The sequence below is a fragment of the Vigna unguiculata genome, chromosome 10 (assembly GCF_037176805.1).
Source record: "Vigna unguiculata cultivar grain cowpea cultivar isolate G323 ecotype 2 chromosome 10, ASM3717680v1, whole genome shotgun sequence".
Classification (NCBI taxonomy): domain Eukaryota; kingdom Viridiplantae; phylum Streptophyta; class Magnoliopsida; order Fabales; family Fabaceae; genus Vigna; species Vigna unguiculata.
The window spans coordinates 2887731-2904773 of NC_140801.1; the positions used below are offsets into that span (position 1 = coordinate 2887731).

At 32.2% G+C, this 17043-nt stretch overlaps 1 long non-coding RNA gene and 1 pseudogene across 1 annotated transcript; one reads left to right on the forward strand and one right to left on the reverse strand.

Moving 5' to 3' along the window:
- Positions 1-3185: 3185 nt before the first annotated feature.
- On the reverse strand, positions 3186-5537 carry LOC114166490 (uncharacterized). The gene is made up of 6 exons (XR_003599941.2): positions 4812-5537; positions 4648-4722; positions 4431-4549; positions 4252-4343; positions 4041-4067; positions 3186-3423 (listed from the first exon to the last, which is right to left on the reverse strand). It is a non-coding gene; the product is annotated as an uncharacterized LOC114166490 (long non-coding RNA).
- An 8933-nt stretch (positions 5538-14470) lies between these two features.
- Positions 14471-16120, forward strand: LOC114166542 (putative UDP-rhamnose:rhamnosyltransferase 1 pseudogene; annotated as a pseudogene).
- Positions 16121-17043: the final 923 nt, after the last annotated feature.

Here is a 17043-nt window from a genome sequence, read left to right on the forward strand (position 1 = left end):
GTGAGTGAAGTGATTAAGTGAGTGGAAAAGTGAACGAGTTTCTTAGTCAGAAGAAGTGATAAATAGTCTCCATGTCTAAGAGTCTTCATATAACTCTACAATTTCCACTGCAGTTTGTTCTCTATTCTACAGTGGAATGAACAAAAATGTATAGTCTTGATATAACTCTTTCCTCCTTTTCCTTTTTATTTCAGAATATAATGTTGTTTGGCGGTTCAACATGTTCAAGGATTTTCACAAGAGATTGCAATGTGATATAAAAACAATTGTGGATACTCGTGTCCATTTATCTGAAGCACGCTTAAATGGGGGAGATAAAAGTAAGAGTTTAGTAGCTTAGAATTTATTTCTTCTCATTCTCACCGAAAGAGTGAGATGGTACAGTTAATGAGGTTTATTGGTTATTCTATAGATTATAGATTATTGTTCTTTTGATGGCTTTGTGAGCTGTGATAAGTTGAAAATATACCCTGTAGGAGTTGAAAAGAAAAAACTATCTTAAAACTAACACAATGGTCAATCTTTTACATCACAAGAAGAAAGAAGAAAGAAGAGAGAATGAGTCACGTCAAATGGTTTCAAAAATATTGGGGGTGTACTGCACGAGCAAACAAAAAAGAGGAGTAGTGGTTTCAAAATATTGGAGGTGCAGGAGGTGGGTTGCTGGAACAAGTATAAAGAGAAAAAAATTACTTTTTACTGAGAGGATAAAACTGGAATTAAAAAGAATTTTGGGGGTACAGGAGAAAGTATTGGAGGTGGAGGGAGAAGTTCCTTTGAGAAAGTATAGCATTATATAAAGATAAAGACTCATAAACCCATTTTCTTAAGATTTTGAGTTGAAAGTGATGTTAATGCCTTGTGTGGTTAGGCTCAGGTCTCATTAGTGTTGTATCTCCTCGGTGAAACTCCCTCTGTAAACCTAGAGATTGAATTCGTGGATTGGTCTTTTTTTGTCTTTAAAATCTTTGCTTTCCTTCTTTTCAAAGACTTTTGAGTACATGAATTGGATCTTTTTTTGTTCCTTTTGAACATATCTTACGTTTGTGGGCCGAAACGAAGGGGGGCATTCACGTTTGTGCCTTTCATTCTGGGAAAAAGTTGTGAAAATGGGTGCTTTTTGTTTCATGATTGTTTGATTTATCTTTTAGGTTAAACATTCTCCACATTATAAAGTACAGTCTTTTAGGTTAAGAGGGGAAGGAGGAAGAGGAGTTGAAAGTGCGATAGCCATGTGGGTCTTAACCCTGAGAATGAGAGTGGTTTTTTTTTTTTTTATTTCAGGGTCCTTTGACCACATAATTGTAAAATAGGATTCATTAATTTTTTTTTTTATAAATGTGGGTCAAGTTGTCATAGGGGAGGACGACATTTAGGATGAAGTCGTCCTCCACCCTTTCGATTTTGTTTTTGTTTTTGGTTTAAAGTAATGTCTTTGTTGGAGAGGATGACTTTGTTTAAATTGAAAAGTGAAGTGGTTCTTCAACACGAAGACTTCACTTTTCACTTATTTTTTTTTCAAACTTTTCAGTTTTTCTTATTTTTAATTTTTTTAAATTTCACTTTTCATTATTTTTTTTAAATCTCTCGGATCTTTTTATTTTATTTTTTTTTTCAGATTTAACGGTTATTTTCAAATTTTCCAGTTTTCATTATTTTTCTTTTTTTTATAAATTTTTTCAGTTTTGATATTTTTTTTTTTAAATTTTCAGTTACGTTCTTGTTCTTTTAAAATTTTTCAGTTATCAATTTTATAAAAAAAAAAATAAAAAAACAAAAAAAAATTGAAAAAGTGAAAAAGTGAAATTGTTATGTACGACTTCATTTTTTCCAAACATTTCCATCCTATCAACTTGACTCATTTTCGCAATAAAAGTATAAATAAAAAACTCATTTATACAAATTTGACTTCCAATAAATTCCAAAATAAATAAAAAAAACTGTCGACATAATCCATTTTTGTAAAAAAATAAATAAATAAAGAATCCATTTATATAAATTTAACTTCCAATAAACTTTAAAATACAAAAAAAGCCATGAGAGTGTGGAGCACAGGGTTAGGGCTACATGCCAAAGAAATGAGTTCAGACTCTTCAAGGTTCTTGAGAAGATGTACCGATGATTTTTGAAGCATTCTCAGGATCAAAATTTTTAATCTTGGAAACAACCACATTTGTGGCTATGAACCCATCACAAACGGAACCTTGAAAGGTAGTGAACAAGAAATGAAATAGCGCAACTGTGGTGAAGAGTGTGGAAGAAGAAGAAACAATAGAAGATGATGTTTTTGTTGTCTGTTACCGAATACCTTAGCAGTAGCAATAGAATTTGGAGTCTAAGCATAAGTTGAACAAACACCAGACTCACTCTCGCTCTCTCTTTAATTACATATTTCGAAATTAATATTAAATATTAAATAACTTTTTCATTTTTGTGTCACGTCATTAATTACTTTTATTTTTATTATCCTTCTCACTCTTTCATCACGTATAACTATATCACCTCACACTCTTCACTTCACTTCAAGCGGTTTACCATAACTTAAAAGAAAGTACATATTTGCTACCCTTTAATAAAAACCGGGATCTAATTAAAATTTATAAAGGAATCAAACCGATATTTTTAAACAAAAATAAAGATTAAAAACATAATTAAATCTTACGTTATCAAAATTATTTGTTAAATTATTATTTATATTTGATATAAATATATATATCAATTTTAATTAAAATATTATTTTTTATATTTTATTGTATATTTTATTATTAGTATTATTATTCAATTATTTATTTATTGTTTCATATTTATTTTATTTTTATTCTCATATTAGTAATATTTGTATTATATAATAACGCAGCGCGTAAGGTTGTCTCGTAACTAGACATGTCAAAGTGAGCCAACCCGGCTCACACGGGTTGGCTCACCACGGGCCGGGTCAGAAAACGAGTGAGCCCAACCCGGCTCACTTTAAGGTGAGCCAGATTTTTTACAACCCGGCTCAACCCACCACGGGTTGGTGGGTTAAGTGGGTTGGCTCACCAACCCGCATACAAAATTAAAATTTTATTTATTTTTAAATTTTTAAATATTTTAATATTTAAATAATTTTTTAAGTAATGTATGAGATGATAATTACAATAAAATCAAGTACCAATGTGTTTCCATCATGCTCACTACAAGGCTCATACTAGGAAATTTCTATCATTGTATTCAACAAAACATAAATGAAAATAGTACACATCTTTATCGTGGTAATTCAAAAAATTTGGTTCATGTTTGAATCTTGTCATCTTCCAATTGCTTTATCTATCTCCCTTTGCCACTCTTCTAACATGTGCAGTTCTCAAAATCTTGTCCTACACGAACTGCAAAAAAACAAAACCTTCCCCTTGCAAAAAACATAATTTGGCAGCTGCTAAATGACTGCAAAAAGCATGATAAAACAAGAACAATTTAGAAAGTAATAAAAAGCACATATTCATGAGTTATGTAATCAATGGTGATGAATAAAAAGATTTAAAGTAAAAGGTTTAGAAACTAATTCATATCATACTTAAAAAGATAAAAGTATTGATTGGTTAAATACTAGTTTTAAAATAAGCACAACAAATGCTTTGGATTTGATTGGACACCAATACACCAAGCTAGAGTATATAAACAGTGAAATTGGGTAGAGTTGCACTGAACTTAAATCTAGAGATGATATAAACAGTGAAATGATCAAGGTAAAATTATAAAACACATTAAGCTTAAATCATAAAAGTACCCAAGCTAAATACTTCTCCAGACATTACTGTTTGGAAGATTCTTACAACTATAACCACTCCCAGTTTTCTCCTCAAACTCGTAAATCATGCAACAAGATAAAATAGACTAAAAGAAAAGAAAATTAGCAACAACACACTCTGAAGCTTCTTGTCCATCTACCTGTGCATCCCCCAAACAAAAGACCATTGTAGATCAATTCGCAGCGAGTGATTGAGAAAATTAAAACGAAGAAAGTAAATAAAATTGAAGTGAAGAATGGTAGAAGCACTCACTTCTTCAAATCTGGTGGTTGCCCTGATCTGCTCATGGTGATGACATGAAAAATGACAGTAGCAAAGAAAATTTGGTGAATAGAAGTGATCATGGACACAGTACAACTTATTAAGGTATATTCCATTAATGTTTCTGTTTTCCAAAATCATGTATGGGTAATACCAGAGACAGAGACAGTATGCAGAAAACTACAAGTTTTTGTTTCCTTACCTAGAATTACTACACATGAGGTGCATTGGAGTCATGGATTGAAAAGTCTAGAACAACTTCCTCTTCCTTTTGATCATCTTCATTATCTTCATCTTCAAAATCAAGAAGAAACTATTACGAAATAATATAATTTAGAATTAGAGGTATGATGTAAAGAAAAGTGTGAAAAAATACATTACCAATATTTTCAAATCCATGTAACCAATTTTGAGTTAAAATCAGTGCTTGAACATTGTCAGGAAGAAGATTAGATCGATACTTGTTAAGCACGTGACCACCAATGCTAAATGCAGACTCACTAGCAACAGTAGTTGTTATTGGAATACTTAACACCTCACATAAACAAATCTGCCCAAAGCATGTGCGCACATACAAGAGAGAGTTTATAGAGCATACCTTAACAGAACAGTTATATCTTTATACAGAGCAAGGACGAACTCCACATTGATGGGTGTTCAATCGCAACTTCACCTAAGTCAAGAAAAAAAATGCACAAATGAAAAGTTTCATTTGAGATGTAAACAGAGAAAGAAAGAAACATGAAAATGACGTCGCAGTACCGAGTGAGAGTGGCTAAGCAGAGGAGCAGCAGGAGCAGAAGAAGCGTCGACTCGACCACCACGGAACGGCCGACACCAACGTCGACCACCGCCGCCAAAGAACGACCGACGACCACCACCTCTATGCACCACCGCGACGGACACCAGTGAGAGAGGGAAGGGAATTGAGTCTGTGTGGGTCGAAAATTAAAATGAGAAGAGAACTAGGTTGGGGATTGCGGCTCGACCACCACGAAACGGCCGGCACCAACGTCGACCACCGCCGCCAAAGAACGATCGACGACCACCACCTGTGGCACCACCGCGACGGACACCAGTGAGAGGGAAGGGGACTGCGTTTGTGTGGGTCGAAAATTAAAATGAGAAGAGAACTAGGTTGGGGATTGCGGCTCGACCACCACGGAACGGCCGGCACCAACGTCGACCACCGCCGCCAAAGAACGATCGACGACCACCACCTGTGGCACCACCGCGACGGACACCAGTGAGAGGGAAGGGGACTGCGTCTGTGTGGGTCGAAAATTAAAATGAGAAGAGAACTAGGTTGGGGATTGCGGCTCGACCACCACGGAACGGCTGGCACCAACGTCGACCACCACTGCCAAAGAACGATCGACGACCACCACCTGTGGCACCACCGCGACGGACACCAATGAGAGGGAAGGGGATTGCGTCTGCGTGGGTGAAAAATGAAAATGAGAAAGAAGTTAGGGATTGCGTTGCATTTTTCAGATTCTGAATGAAATATTAATTTTATTAAATTACATTTTTTTAATAAAGGTGGGTTGGTGGGTCAGCTCACCATAACCCGGCTCGAACTCACATAGCTCGCGGGTTAAGTGAGCTCAACCCGTTTTGACCCATTATCGCAAAAGTTTTTTTTTTCCCAACCCGACCCGGCTCGAACCCGGGGTGAGCCGGGTTGGCTCACGGGTTCCAGCTCACATTGACATCTCTACTCGTAATCCAAATCTGGGGGCAAAGAAATTTATGATGTGAAATAAAAGCTTTTAGCATCTATTCATTAGTTTCCATGAGTTTGCTGCATATGTTTTCAGCGGCAATCTGGAGGAAAAGTATTAAAAGGGTCAAATTAATATAATTTTGAGATAATTAGATTCAATCATAAGTATAATATTTTAAAAATTAATTTTTTTAATTGAATAATTTGATTATTAGAATAATGCATTAAAAAATGTGAAAAAGTAGAGTTTATCTTATTTCCATCAATAATTTCTTTTTTATCATTTTTAAAAAATAAATTTATTCTTTTATTCTTTATCAATATACATTTTTTTGTAAATGATATTAAAAAATAATTTATCATAATCTAATAAAAAATTGAGACATGTAATTATTAAAATAAAAATATATTATAGTCAAGTCACAATTAAAAATCGGTTATAAAAAAACACATAATACATTATTTATTTTTCTTCTATATTAATCAAAAAATGAATATAGAAAAAACTTATGAGGTAAAAACATTATCAAGTGAGACAAGAGATTGCTAGGTTTACAGAGGGGGTTTCACTGGGGAGATACAACACACCAATGAAACCTGAGCCCAACCACATAAGGCATTGACACCACTCTCAACCCAATACTGAGTTTGTGTCTAACTTTTGTGTTTTTACAAAAACAAAAAGAAAACATATGAGAGTGAAATGATTATAATGTGTGAAAAAACTAAAAAGATAATGAGAATAAAAATAAAAATTATCAATTATCTTAATAAATATTTGGTGTAATTACTCTTTTGATTCATGTTTTTGTTTTAGAATGTTTAAGTTGGTCCTCTGGTTTTTTTAGTTTTAATTTATTTGGTCTCGATTTTTTAAAAACTGATGCAAGTTGGTCTTTTACGATAAATTTTATTAAATTTTTTGAAACGGATCAATGACTTTTTCATTAAAATTGAAACTCTTAATATGAATAGTTTGCTTTGTTGATATAATTAACATAATTTTAGTATCAATTTTTTGATAAAAATCGAAACTAAAAGAGAAATTAAACCTAAATATCTTTATTATTTATTATATTTAATTTTATATTTAATTATTTATTTTAATATTAAATGTTGTGCTTTATAAAAGAAATAAAAAGATACACAATTTAATTTTCATCGACTTCTAAAATATACTATCTACAATTTAAAATCTTTTAAATATATTTATAATATATATATATATATATATATATATATATATATATATATATATATATATATATAAAAGGTTAAAATACTCCCTTGGTCCATGTTTTTGTTGAAAAATCTCAAATAGGTCCTAAGATTTTTTTTAGTCTCAATTAGGTCCATATTTTTGAAAATGTGTAACAATTAGGCTCATTCCGTTAGTATAGAGTTAACGGTGTTAAGGATATGCCACGTGTCAGCTCCACATTTTTTTGAATTTTTTTTACAATTTTTAAATTTTTAAATTTTTAAATTTTTTTTTTTTGAATTTTTTTTTTTAAAATTATTCATGCCACATGTCACGTCAGTATTGTGCCACGTGTCAAGTCAGTAAGGTGACACGTGTCAAATCATTATCTGAATCTCAATTTGGTCCATATATTTGTTATTTTTATTACATTTCAGTCCATTTTTTAAAATTTTTTTAAATATATTTATTTTAACTTTTTACAAAATTATTTTAAAATTTTATATTTAAATTTATAAAATTGTTAATTTTAAACCAACTCTAACATTTGTATATAAATTATTTAAAACAATTTTGTAACAAGTTAAAATAAATATTTTAAAATTTTAAAACAAAATATAAAATAAACTTAATATTATTAAAATGTTTAATAAAAATATCATTATAAAATTTATAGAAAAGTTAAATTTGATCTCAATTTGGAAAGGATGAAATTAAAAATAAAAAAAAAATGGACTGAAATATAATTAAAATAACAAATATATGGACCAAATTGAGATTCAAACAATGACTTGACACGTGTCACCTTACTGACTTGACACGTGGCACAATATTAATGTGACACGTGGCATGAATAATTTAAAAAAAAAATTTAAAAATTTTAAAAAAATTAAAAAAAAATTTAAAAAAAAATTTAAAAAATTTAAAAAAAATTTAAAAAATTTAAAAAATTTAAAAAATTCAAAAAAATGAGAAGCTGACATGTGGCATATCCTTAACACCGTTAACTCTAAACTAACGGAATGGGTCTAATTGTTACACATTTTCAAAAATATGGACCTAAAAAAAAATCTTAGGACCTATTTGAGATTTTTCAACAAAAACATGGACCAAAGGAGTATTTTAACCTATATATAATTAAAAAAATTAAAATTTTGGGACCATAGTTCCTCTCTATCCTTAAGAAGATCCGTCCGTGCATCCTTTCCTGTAATAACTAACGTACCAACATTTTAGGTTACGCTTTCTGTTCGAAGTCTTTTACTTTATTTTCATTATTTAATTATCGATTTATAATTGTATATTCTTTTTACTCATTATTATTATTATATCATTAATATTATGTCAGTCTAAAATTAGAATTATTTTTTTAAATTTTAAACCAATTTAATTTTTTATTTTTAAAATATGTGAATTTAGTTATTTTAACCAAATTTTATTAAATCTATTTGATATTTTTAAATATGTTTTTCATCTAATACTAAAGTAAAAATGTATCAAATAATATAAATAATTCAAATATTATGATAAAACACAGAAAAAAAAATTATATATGCCTTAGGCTATATGATGTTGTGTCTAGTTGTGTTTTATGCCGGTTTACTTTATTTCTATGTGGCTTGTAATGGTTTGAAACATATGGAAAAATACTATAAAAACGTGGCAACAAATTTAAATTTGTTATGAATTAATGATTGTCCATTGATTTGATACATTTACTCATCTCATATGATTCATTACTCTTTATGGTAAATATTTGTATTAACTAAGTTGATTTGTTTCCTTTATGGATTACATATTGTATCTATAAATATGACTCTTCCTATCAATAATAATATACAGATGAGTTGCTCCCTATTCTCTCGTTCTCTATTCTCTATTGTTTCTTCTCTTCTTTATTATCTATTATTCTTCTCTGTTATTCCCTTTATTTCATAACATGTTATCAGCACGATGCTCCAACCAATTGAGGACTAGTGGAAGCTTTTTCTCTATAATGACAGTGTTATGCGTGTCTCAATCCAGGCTTTTTCTAATCCTTTCTCAAATTATAATTTTACCTTATATTCTTCCTCTTGTGATAAGAATTATTTAACTTTATCAATTTTCATCTTCGTCTTATTATTTTTATTTTTATTTTGACGGTGATTATTATTATTATTATTAATATAATTATTTTATGTGCTAGTTCTAAACACACGAAAGGTTGCAAAATTTGGATTTGTGATCCTTGATATTACAAGGAAGAATTCCTTATATTGGATTTTAAATGTTGAAATATATTTAGATGCAATGGATATTGAGATACCATTAAATAAAGAAATAAAGCATCTAAGCAACATGACAAAAATATTGTGAAAAGAGATTTCACAAATATTGTGAATTTATTTCATGCCTATGTATGGCTGGCTGGACAAAGCAATAAAGCTTTTGATGAAAAATCATGAGATTCACCTAATATGCTCCATTCCCAGAAGTGAATGCAGCAATCAATATTATGAATTTATTTCATGCCTTTGTATGGCTGAACAAAGCAATGAGTTTTTGACCTTAAGAAAATCATGAAACCTGTCCAAATTGGTTCTGCTCCATTCCCAGAAGTGAATGCAGCAACATTTGATTTATATTTTCATGATCGATCATGATCTTGATTTTGGACATGGTTATAAAGAAAATTTCAAAGACACATTTTGTCACCAGAAGTAGCACGATAATGTGAAAAAAAATTGACAAAAAGATGAAGGTATATATTATCATTACGATGGTAAAGGTCATTTGAGTTGTACTTATTGTACACCAGAGCATCTTACAAATAATGAGAAGAACATAGAAACACATTTTGCTTATGAAGATGGTGATTCTGATTATGGCCATATGGATGCTACTCATCTTAATATTGTTATTTTCTTTGCTAAAGCAAATGAAAGCATTGATCACCTAATTGATTATGAGAGTGTGAAAAAAAAAATCTCATATTGATATTTACGTTTATATGAAAAACGAATGTTTTGCACTAGTACCAAAAGATATGCGTCTTATTGATAGTACAACAACTTATACAATTCTCAAGAGTAATAAATTTTTCTCTTGTTTGATAATGTGAGACATCGATGTTAGTATTATTTATAGTACTACAAATATATTTGAAGACTCTAAAAGAGCTACTATACTTCTACCAAGAAGTTGAATAGAAACTTATTAAGTTTCAATGATATTTGTCTGAATGGATATTATATTCAGACAAACAATAAAAAAGATATGAAATATCTTTATATCTCTATGATTGAGTTGAAAAAGAAAGTGTATTGGAGAAATTATCAACATTCTCTTATAGTTTGTACTACAAGTTTATTAGTACAATTTAAATGCATGTCATGGTAAACCAGAAGTTTACAAATCAAAATGATTGCCTTGTTTGACATGATCATTTATTATGATGCGAAAAAAAAAAGGGTTGAAAAACTCATGTGAACACGTTTGAAGCGTGGTAGACCTATTGGTTCCAAAGATAAAAACTCTTGAATGAGAAAGGGGGCTAATATGCAAAATAACCTAATCGAAAAGGTTGAAATCCCAAAAGATTCATTTGACATAATTAATGGTTCGGTTCAAGAAGAACCTCAGGTACCTGAAATGGTTGAAAATGATGAGATCTCAATAAATTATGTCATGAATCATATAATATGGAACCAAAATAAAGTTAACATTGACGAAACTTTTACTTATAACTGTTAAGACTTTGGCAAGTGTACCAAGTCGCGCAAGTAGTAACCGGTAAGACCGCGATATCGTTTCCCAAGAGACTCGTGTATACTAAATATTTGCGTAATTAGTGACTAATTTAAACTAATGAATAAATTCATAATTTGGGTTTTTGTATGCAATAAAGTAAATGTTTCATAAACAAGTAAAATTGAACTTGGATATTTGAAGACTCTAGAAAATGGTAAAGACTAGAAATGCAATGGATTGATATTGTTGGAGTTAGACTTCACCTACTTCACTCTCATGTATATTAAACAATAAAACTCTTCTCCATTAATTACTAATGTCAACCCACAAGTCTACTCAAACTCTAATCCCTTAGTTGAATGAGCCTAGGTTCCCTTATTTAGAGTCAATTCCTTGAATCCCTAAATAAATAAACCTGCTTTACAAATTAGGGTTTAAGACAACTAATGGGTCAAGTTCCATTCCTAGATACAAGTTCCATTAGGTATCTTGTTCAAATTCTATGTTTCAAGAGATATTTTCCAATACCTAATGACCCAAATATCATGCAATGAATGGGTAAAACAAAGCAAGCCTTAAATACATAAACAAAGATACTAGAAATCAATGGAAGAAGCATATATATATTTAAACCATTCGAAAATACATAAGAGTTCAGTGGCTACATCTAACCCCAACAAAAATGGGTTTAGCTCTCCATTGTCATGGAGAGCTCAAGCTTACAAAATGGAAATGGAAGAGGGAGGAGACACAAAGAGGAAGATGGAGTTGTTCCCACAAGCCCTAGCAGACCTCCAAGCGTTTCAAGACGTGTTGTTCGAGCTCCCAAGTGTCCAAGATACGTTTCCCCTCGCGAAGACAGAAGAAAAAGAGCCAACTTGCCACATCAGCGAACACTGGCGCCTGGCGGAAGGGTCTCACCGCCAGGCGGTATCGAGCAAACAGGGGGCAAAACTGGCAGCTACCGCCCGGCGGTGTCCAGTTACCGCCAGGCGGTTCGTAACAAGGGCGCCTGGCTGGCGCTTGGTTGGCGCTTGACTGGCGGTCTGTTTCGCCTGGCGCTTGCTTCGTGTCGCCAGACACTTCCTGTTGGCATTTTTCTTCTTCTCCTTGCTATTCTGGGTCACTCATTAATCTGGATTTTTGGACAAAGCTTTCCATCTACAAAAAGGACACAAAAAATGGGGATTAGTGGTATATTTAGATAAATGTAACCCAAAATGTATTTATTTACAAAAGTAAGGTAAAATTGAGGATTAAGTAGGTTAAAAGCTTTGGAAGAGATGATTTTGCTAATGAAATATAGCTTGGATAATGGTAAAAATTAACATTATCAATAACATAGCGATGAATGCTATGAATGACAATGAGGATCAATAAGCAATGATCATTGAAGATTGTCGACAAAGAAAAGATTGGCCAAAAATGAAAATATGCAAAGAAGCATAATTATATTTGTTTGCTAAACGAAAGGTTTTTGAACATATAGTTCGCACACCTAAAGTTATGAAACTCGTTGGGTACATATGGATTTTTGCACAAAAATCAAATTAAGAATGATGAAATTGTTAGATACAAAGCACAATTGGTTGCTCAAGGTTGTTCACAAAACCTTGTATTGATTTGTGAAAAAACATATTCACTAGTATTGGATGCAACAACATTGCAATATTCGATTATCCTAGTTGCACAATAAGGTTTGCATTTACATCTAATGGATGATGTTACAACCTATTTGTACGATTCTTTTGAGAATCATATTTATATGAAAATCCCTGAAGGATTTTATTTGCCCAACAAGACAAATTCTTAAGAGGGTTATTCAATAAAATTGAACATGCTCTTTTATTGATTAAAGAAATCAAGACGTGTGTGGCATAACCGTCTTATTGAGTACTTATTAAAAGAAGGATATAAAAAATGATCCTATTTGGTCTTGTATTTATATGAAAAGATCCAAATAATGAATTTGCCATAATTATTGTTTATGTAGATGACATAAACGTTGTTGAAACTACTAATAAGCTCACAAGGCAATTGAAAGAATTTGAGATGAATGATCTTTGAAGGGCAAAATCTTGTTTGAAATTAGAAATTGAGTATTTAAATAAAAGTATTTTTATACGTCAAGAGGCTTATATGATTAAGGTGCTTAAAATGTTCTAAATGGACAAGTCATGTTCATTATGCACTCCAATAGTTGTGAGGTCGTTAGATGTTGATAAAGACTCTTCTTAGACCTCAAGAAAATGATGAAGATCTTCTTGGTCTAGAAGCACCATATCTTAGTGTCATAGAAACACTAATGTATCTTGCGAATTATACTCGATCTATTATTGCATTTGCTATAAATTTGTTAAGCAAGATATAGTTCTTCAACTACAAGAAGAAAATGGTTTGGAGTAAAACATATACTTCGTTACTTTAAAGGTACTACGAATATAAGCTTATTCCATCCAAATGATTCAGATTCAGACCAATGGGTTATGGATATGCATGTTATTTTACATATTCTTACAATGTCACAATGGTTGATCACAAACAAGATGTTTGTACACATGTGGTAGCACAATGATTTCATGAAGGTATATGAAACAAACCATAGTAGCAACATCGTCTAATCATACAAAATTACGAGAAAAGTTGTGAATATGTTTGGTTAAGGTTTATAATTCAACATGTGCAAGAAACTTGTGACTATCCCCGAGAAAGATGGAATCAACAACCATCTATGAAGACAATAGTGTATTGTTCAATTGAAAGGATGATATAGATATCCAAAAATTCTTTCTTCTGAAAATATGACAAGTCTATTTGTAAAGTTTTTGCCAAGAAAAACTTTTGAGCAAATGACTCACAAATTCGGACTCTGTCACCTTAATGATGTAAATTTACATGAGGGGGAGAAATAGAATATGTGATGAACAATATTGTATTAAAGAATACAGAATGTTGTACTCTTTTTCCTTCACTAGGTTTTTTTTATCCCAAAGGGTTTTTTCTAGTAAGGTTTTAACGAGGCACATTCTTTATCAATGGACACTCAAGGGGGAGTGTTATGAATTAATGATTGTCCATTGATTTGATACATTTACTCATATGATTCATTACTCTTTATGGTAAATATTTGTATTAACTAAGTTGATTTGTTTTCTTTATGGATTACATATTGTATCTATAAATAGGACTCTTCCTATCAATAAATATACATATGAGTTGCTCCCTATTCTCTCGTTCTCTATTCTCAATTGTTTCTTCTCTTCTTTATTATCTATTATTCTTCTCTGTTATTCCCTTTATTTCATAACAAAATTTAAAATTTATAATAAAAAAAATGTAAAAAATTATAAATTAAACTTTTTTTATGCATCATTATTAAGTTTTTTATACTCTTTATTTTTATTTAGTAAAACTTTTTATGGGAGAAAGATGTTCATATTTTTCTTTTTGTCAATGATGTTTCATTTAAATTGAATTTCAATTCTTAATTTTGATTATTTTCCATCTTGATATAAAATTTGAAATAATTTTGTACTATATTTTGTTAAAAATAAAGATAAATAACTTAAATAGATTTTTCATCATAAAAGCCATTGAAATATTGTTATTTAATTTTATAAAAGAAATTGTAATTATATTTTTATAAACTCAAATAATAATAAATATAATATAATATTTGAAACCCACGCGATTCACGGGCACAGATATTACTGATCAGAATTGATGAGTTGAAGTGAGCGGGATCACATGTGTTGGATTTCAAGGAACGTGTGCGACATTTGTGGTCCAAAAGGTTGGCACTAATGTGGGAAACTACAAGAGATACACTACTCAATTTTCTACATATCGGACAATAAATAACCATTCATGATAAAGAAGACACATGTTCATGCTTAAACACAAGCATATCCATGGCGGAGCAGAACGAGAAGCTTCACATTGTGGTGTTTCCATGGCTGGCATTTGGTCACATAGGCCCATTTTTTGAGCTTGCAAAACTCATAGCTCAAAAGGGTCACAAAATTTCTTTCGTTTCCACACCTAGAAATATCCATCGCCTACCCAAAGTGCCTGAAAACTTGCAACCTTTGGTGGATCTCATACAACTGTCACTGCCCCGTGTTGACAAGCTCCCAGAAAATGCAGAGGCCACAGTGGACATTCCTCACCACCTCATTCCACACCTCAAGCAGGCTTTTGATGGTCTTCAACAACCTTTGACCATGTTTCTTGAGAGATGCAAACCCCATTGGATAATATACGACTTTGCACCCTATTGGTTGCCTCCAATATGTTCTCAGCTAGGAATCCCCTGCATCTCATTCTCTATTTTTTCTGCATTTATTCTGCATTCTACTTTAACATTTATGAGAACAAAAACAAGTGAGTATCTGAGGGACAAACATATTGAACATTTTGAGAGAAATGAATCGGGGGTTTCAGACGTGTTTCGAACCCAAATAACTTTTGATGCTGCTCAAGTTATTGCTTCAAGAAGCTGCATGGAGATGGAAGGTGAGACTCTCAACTTGTGTAAAAGTGCATATAGTAAGCCAATGATACCAATTGGGTTATTGCCACTTTCACTAAAGTTCAGTGAAGACAGCAATGATGAAAACTGGGATACCATCTTTAATTGGTTAGAAAAACAGGAAAAAGGGTCAGTGGTTTATGTAGCCTTTGGAAGTGAAGTGACACTAAGTGATGAAGAATTTACTGAAATTACAAAGGGAATAGAAATGTCTGGTTTTCCATTTTTCTGGGTTCTAAAGAAGCAAAACACCTCTAACGTTGAGTTGCAGGATCTGGTTGTGAATAACTCAGGAAAGGGATTGGTGTGGAGAACATGGGCACCACAGATGAGGATTTTAGCACACAGGTCTGTTGGGGGGTTTCTGACTCACTGTGGTTGGAGTTCAGTGATTGAGGGTCTTCAAGTTGGGTGTCCACTTGTTATGTTGCCCTTCCAATATGATCAATTTACAGTTGCTAGGCTTATGGAGGAGAAAAGGGTAGGGATCAAAGTACAGAGAAGTGAGAATGATGAGAAATTCAGCAGGGAATCATTGGCCAATGCATTGAAAGCAGTGATGTTGGAAAAAACTTACAAAAGTGAAGCAGAAGAGATGAGTAAGATAGTTGGGGACAAAGAACTGCACCAAAAGTATATAGATGAGTTTGTTGAATATATGGAAATCCATAAACCTGTCTTAAAGGATTAGCCTTTCTCACATTCTGTTATATCAGACAAAATAAGTCGCTTTATGCTGGACAATCACTTGTTGTATGAAACAAGTGGTTTGGTGTTGTGTTTTTCTTGTCATATGTGTTGTGGTTTATTATTTGTAATTGATGCATGTCTTAAGGTTGTTTGTTATTTATTATTATTGTAATTGATGCATAAGGTTTAAGGATATTTGTGTATGATTTCCACAATAAACATTTTGGAGTGAAGTTGAGTGACGTCATTTATATTATAACTTTGACTTTTCAATTTCTCACTTTTTACTATTTAACATGAACCAGGTTAATAAATAAAAAAATGTGAGAACTCATTGTATAATTTTTCTAAACAATCGTACATGTTGTCACATCAAAATATTAGTCTTCAAGCAAAGAACTAAAAGCGGGTAAGGCTTTTCCATTTTTTTTTTCTCTTATTCTGTCGTGCTTCTAGAACGTATTCCTCATAAACTGAATTTAATATTTTAAAATATATTTAAAAAACGTTGTAACATATCAAATTTAGTATATTTAAAAGGAAAATCCAAGATAGAATGTGAACATCACTTTTATCAACTAAAACTGTGAAAAAAGCAAATAGTTCGTTGCATAATAATCTGCTACATAACAACCGGGAAAAAAGCAAATAGTAAACAATTGTCCAATCTTCTATACATAAACAAATTGTTCCGCAGTGGTGGCGGTTTGGGTTCGCTGTGATTCTGGTTCACAGCCACGGTGGCGGTGGTGCGGTTGTTAGCCAGCGCCGGTGGGGAGCACGGAGTTTTTTCCTCCGTTGGTTCTGTTTTTGCAGTTCTGCGTCGCGGTGGCTCCCATCTGGTTGCGTTTGCGGGAGTTGAGGTGCACACAGAGGTGGCTTCTGCTCTTTGTCGTGGAGGATAACCAGCCGTGATGTCCCTCTCTCACGGTGCAGATCTGGTTGTTTTTCTCTCTTGCGGTGGTCTCTCTGTCGCCGGTGATGGTTTCCGTTGGCACTAAAGCGTCGTGGTGGAGGATGTACTCCGGTGCTGGTGCGCCGGCAGTAGGACGCGTTTGCGATGGTGATCAAATATGGTGTTAGGCATGCACGTTCGTTGCCGCTGTGTAGTGGC